This window comes from Schistocerca gregaria, chromosome 1 (assembly GCF_023897955.1).
Source record: "Schistocerca gregaria isolate iqSchGreg1 chromosome 1, iqSchGreg1.2, whole genome shotgun sequence".
Taxonomy (NCBI): Eukaryota; Metazoa; Arthropoda; class Insecta; order Orthoptera; family Acrididae; genus Schistocerca; species Schistocerca gregaria.
The window spans coordinates 160500658-160506657 of record NC_064920.1 but is presented as its reverse complement, the minus strand read 5'-3'; positions in this window follow the sequence as shown (position 1 = coordinate 160506657).

Below are 6000 nucleotides of genomic sequence, written 5' to 3'. Positions count from 1 at the left end.
GATGGGCTGGGTACCGGAACTTGTTATAGCGCACATTATCGACGACACAGTTTGTCCCATCATGCCACGACAGAGCCGCCGTTTACTTGGCGAGAAACCCGAGTTCGAGCCATATTCAACAGATCACAATCTACCGGAGGCAGAACAAGAAGAGGACGGTACGAGGACAGCAACTGTGTGCCACCACATGAGACATCCTTCCTAGTTCTCTGGTGACGGTGGCCAAGATCCAGACAAGTGACTGAGGGTATATCAGTGTAGAACCAGATTTAACAAATGGGATGACACAGTGTGTTTGGCTAACCTATTTTTCTACTTGAAGGGCACTGCCAAGCGATGGTATGAGAACAACGAGGAGAAATTCACAAGCTGGGAAGTATTCCCGGCGGAACTGCGGAGGTATTTCGGCGACACACAACGACAGAAGTGCAAGGCTGAATATAAATTAAAGTGTGCCCCACAGCGTCCAGGGGAAACTACAGCATCCTACATTCAAGACATCTTGGAGCTGTGTAAAATAGTGGATCCTAGGACGAAGGAGGAAGATAAGGTTGCGCATCTCATGAAGGGTGTTGCTGAGGACATGTATCAAGCCCTAATACTGAAGGAATTTCGACAGCAGACGCCGTTATAAAATGGTGCCAGTACATCGAGACAACGCATAAAAAAAGAATTACACGCAAGAAGTTTGAACAGCTTCCAACTGTCGTATCGATGTCTTTGATGGAGGAAACAACTGATTTCACAAGTGTCCTTCGTCAGATAGTGAGAGAGGAAGTTCAGAAGGCACTTGGATTGCACAGCGAGCAAAAAACGGAGGCGCTTCAAGATGTTATAAGGGAGGAAGTGAAACAGACATTGAACTTCGTCCTTCATTCCCCTTTAAAACGGTGAAAAAGTCGAGACCCAGGCGACGTTACGTTCCTACAACGCCGCATGAGTAACCTGTTTAAAACCAAGGTAGACTGACGTCTGGAGGACCCAGGATAACCAGGCAGCATGTTTTCACTGTGGACGATTGGGACATGTGGTGCGCTATTGTAGAGAAAAGCGGCGGGTATTTGATGACGGCCGCGCCAGGACACAGCAGACCGATCTTAGCCAACGTCAACTCCGGGACGACGAAGATGAACAAGAAGATGTGGGTGCAGGACGACGTAGGTCACCATTGCCACAAGTTAGCAGCTGGAGAGGACGTTCCCCAACACGCCGATCAAGGTCTCCATCGCCGTTTAGAAGCTCCAGCCGATCACCTAGCCGCCGCAACCAGGAAAACTAATGGGTGCGACCTTCCTTGGAAGTGTGGCCGCCAAAGAGAAAAATCCTCCGTCGTCGATCACTATAAAAGTGATAGGAAACTACGTCGATATCATCACAGATGGTCGACCAGCCCAATCTTGTGTGGACTCTGGGGCATCATATTCAGTCATTTCAGAGAAGTACCGTCGCCCCATTGCAGGAAACTGTATTCGTCGACAGCAAAACATCTCTGTTGAAGGTGTCTAATGGGAAACATGTAAAATCTACAGGAAGATGTACCACTCATTTGGGTATAAGTGGCCAAACACAGCCCTTAGAATTCATCATATTAGAAGACTGTAGTCTTGATATCATTCTCGGATGGGACTTTTTGAAAGCTTCTCAGGCAATTATAGATTGTGGTTGATCGAAGATGCTAGGCGAGACGAGATACTGTTGACAGGAAGATGCACATCCAAGTGTGTGGAGACTATGTGTACTGGTTGAAGTGATCATTCCTGCAGTCAGCGCTAGAAAGGTAACTGTCATGTGTCATGCCATGCATCAACCCCTGGATCTTGTAGTAGAATGCAAGAGAAGCATACCACTGGAGAATAACTTGGTCATCCCGGCCTCTGTCGTCTCATTTAAGAACGGATTCGGTGAATTGTGGATAGTTAACTGTCTCCGAGAACTGCAGATCCTTCCAAGATGCATGTGCATAGCAAACGCTGAGACGTTAATTGCAGAACAGCTGAGCGTCATAGAAACCTCCCATACCGAGTCTGTGGGCGAAATTAGCGCTACCACTACGAGACAAGATCTTCTAGCTTGACTGTCACCAAATCTCACTAAGGAACAACAGAAGAAGCTACTTGTCATTCTTCAAGAGTTCTCTGAATACTTCAATCCACAGGTGAAGAGCAAATTAGACAAATCGACGGTGAAGCACCGCATTAGCACTGGAGACCATCAACCAGTAAGCCAGACAGCATACCGTGTGTCAGCAACGGAAAGTCGAATAATTTGCGACAAGGTAGAGATAATGATGAAGAATGACATCATTTAGCCTTCGCAGAGCCCATCGTTGTCAGCAGTTGTCCTTGTCAGGAAGAAGGATGGCAGTTGACGCTTGTGTTTTGATTACAGGAAGCTTAATAAGATAACTAAAAAGGACATTTACCCTCTTCCACAAGTTGATGATACACTAGATTGTCTGAATGGGGCTACGTTTTTCTCAACAATGGACATGTACTCAGGATATTGGCAAATCGAAGTAGATGACGCTGATCATGATGAAACTGCATTCATCAACCCTTAGGGCCTGTATGAGTTTAAGGTAATGCCGTTTTGTTTGTGTAATGCACCAGCAACTTTTTAACAGGCGATGGATAATCTTCTACATCACCTGAAGTAGACGATGTGTCTTTGTTATTTAGATGACATTATAGTGTTCTCAGAGACATTTTATGAACATATAAAAAGACTGAGGGCCATTCTTAAGTGTCTCTGACAAGGTGGACTGAAACTTAATCCAAGAAAGTGTCTCTTTGGAGCAAAAGAAATCAAAATACTTGGACACCTTATGTCAAACAAAGGTGTGCAGCCAGACCCAGAAAAGGTGAGAGCTATAACGGAATTTCCTATACCTAAAAGTATTACAGATATGAGAAGCTTCCTCGGATTATGTTCTTATTACTGTCGTTTTATCAAAGACATTGTATAAAAGCCAGGCCTCTTCAAGAGTTGTTAAAAGGTGATGCTAAATTTATCTGGGGTGGTGCTCAACAAGATACTTTCGAAGTGCTGCAAAAAGCTCTGAGGACTGATCCTGTACTTGGTCTATATGATGATAGAGCACCTACAGAACTACACACAGATGCCAGATCGGTGCTGTTCTGGTGCAAATTTCGGATGGCAAAGAGAAGGTTATAACCTATGCTTCTAGGACACTTACAAAAGCCAAGAGAAACTACTCAACTACAGAAAGAGAATATCTTGCTGTGACCTGGGCCATGTGCAAATTTCGACACTATCTTTATGGGAGGCCATTCACAGTTATTGCAGACCATCATTCACTTTGTTGGTTGACAGGTCTTAAGGATCCAACAGGACAACTCACCAGGTGGTCACTATATCTTCCAGCGTATGACATTGCCATAGTGTACAAAAGTGGTAGAAAACACCAAATTGCCGACTGTCTCTCAAGAAACTTTGTGTAAGACCGTCAAGACTTTGATGAAGATAGTGATTGTCTCGCTGCATTCCAGGATCTCTCTGCTCAGCAGAAGAAGGACGCCAGATATTTAAAATTTTGCTTGCCTTAAATCAGCCAGAGGATGTGAAAGGACAATTTAAGGTAGTTAATGGATTGCTTTGCAAGAAAAAATTTTTTCCATTTGGAATGAGGTGGCTACCAGTGATTCCTAAACACATGCACTTAGATGTTCTACAGAAATCCCATGACACACATGAAGCTGGACATTTAGGATTTATTAAGTAATATGATAGAATCCACAAGAGATTTTTCTGGCCAGGTTTATTTACGAGTGTCCGTCACTATGTGTCACACTGTTGAGAGTGCCAGAGGAGAAAGGCAGTTCCTCAGAAACCATCTGGCCGACTCATACCAATTCCCCAGCCGAAACGCCTTTCCAGCGTGTTGGGATTGACCTCCTTGGACGATTTCCAATGTCTGCTAGTGGCAATAGATGGATTATTGTTTGCACTGATTATCTGACACGCTATTCCATTACAAAAGCCGTGAAAACAGCCGAAGCATCCGAGGTAGCCAAATTCATCATGGAAGACATTTAAACATGGTGCTCCAAAGTTGTTAATTACGGATCGAGGATAAGTTTTCTAACCGAACCTTGTAACAGAGATAAATCGTAGGCACAACATTACTCATCACATGACGACTGCCTACCATCCACAAGCTAACAGGCTCACTGAACGCCTTAATAAGACCTCGTCCGACATGCTATCAAATGGTTCAAATGGCTCTAAGCACTATGGGACTTAACATCTGAAGTCATCAATCCCCTAGACTTAGAACTACTTAAACCTACCTAAGGACATCACACACATCCAAGCCCGAGGCAGGATTCGAACCTGCAACCACAACAGCATCGCAGTTCCGGACTGAACGACATGCTATCAATGTTCATCAGTGTTGAGCAGAGCAACTACGATGAGGTGCTATCTTTCGTGGTGTTTGCCTACAAAACCGCCAAACAAGACACCACAGGATTTACGCCATTTTTCCTGGTGAATGGGTGTAGGGCGACTACGATGATGGACACTGTGTTTCCATTACATCCTGATGACGTGGATGACGACTACATCGGCCAGGTGTTAACCAGAGCTGAGGAAGCTCGGCAGTTAGCTCATCTCCGCACACTGCAGGCTCAAGAAAACGATCGCCTAATGTATGACACGAGCCACCGCCCTGTTGTCTACCAGCCTAGTGACCTCTTCTGGATCTTCACTCCTGTTTGGAAGGTTGGTCTCTCTGAGAAGCACCTAATACGCTACTTTGGACCTTACAAGGTTGTAAGACGGTTGTCTGATGTTACTTATGGAGATGAAGATTTCGACCCAGACACAAGATGACAAAAGATCAGATATACAGTCCAAGACCTTCGAATGAAGCCCTACAAGTATCCTGCAACCCAGGGTAAATTCGAAGCTCCAACGACAGGCAACTAGAGGAGAGATGACGTATAGCGTAGCGGCAAAACATGTTCTGAGAAGATCACCGTCAGGGCGAGCATCAGTCATTGGGAGACAGAGTATGCAGGGCCGATGACTCGTTTCCGGACTAGGAGTACATAACACCAAGGCACTGTTCTCTTAAGGAGGGAGGACAGTTGCAGAAGAAGCTGAATAGCATCGTGATTTAGTGATTATGATACTGACATGTTGCATGGAGGATCATGATTTCAAAACTCACTGGGACTGTACGATTTTAATTTCTATATTCGGTTCGAGTACTTTCTAGAAGTATCCACAAATGTCAGGAATCACTGTACTGGAATGTTCTGTAGCTGTATATTATTGTTGGTGTTCTGACCAGAGGCAGTTCGCTCTGTGCTCTTGTATAAGCAAGTGCTCTGAATAAACCTTCGTTAAGTGAAGTTAGTATTGGTCATTCAGCTAATTACACCTGCTTACTTTCTTGAATAATGGCCTCTACAAAAGAAATATGTAAAACTAAAAAACAAATAAATATGGTTTCAGAATAAAAAAAGATATGAGTCTTTTTAAAGTCCTCTTTAACAAATCAGACCCAACTTTGACAAAATCCTGGCTACATCCTTGGTCATGCCCACAGATTGTTAAAAAACACTGAAGTGCCAAAAAACTGGCTTGAACGTAGTGTTATAGTCGGCACACGAGTGACGGGGCACAGCATTTCCAATGTAGTGATGAAGTGGGGATTTTCCCATACGTCCATTCCACGAGTGTACCGTAAATGTCAGGAAGCATCAAATCTCCGACATGGCTGCGGCCGGAAAAAGATCCTGCAAGAATAGGACAAACGACGACTGAAGGGAATCGTTCAATGTCACAGAAGTGGAACTCTTCTGAAAAACTGCTGCAGATTTCAATGCTGGGTCTTCAACAAATGTCAGCGTGCGAGCTATTGAGTGAAACATCATCGATATCGACTTTCGGATCCGAAGGCCCACTAATGAACTCTTGATGACTGCATGACACATAGCCTGATCCACCGCCTGGGCCTATCAACACCAACAT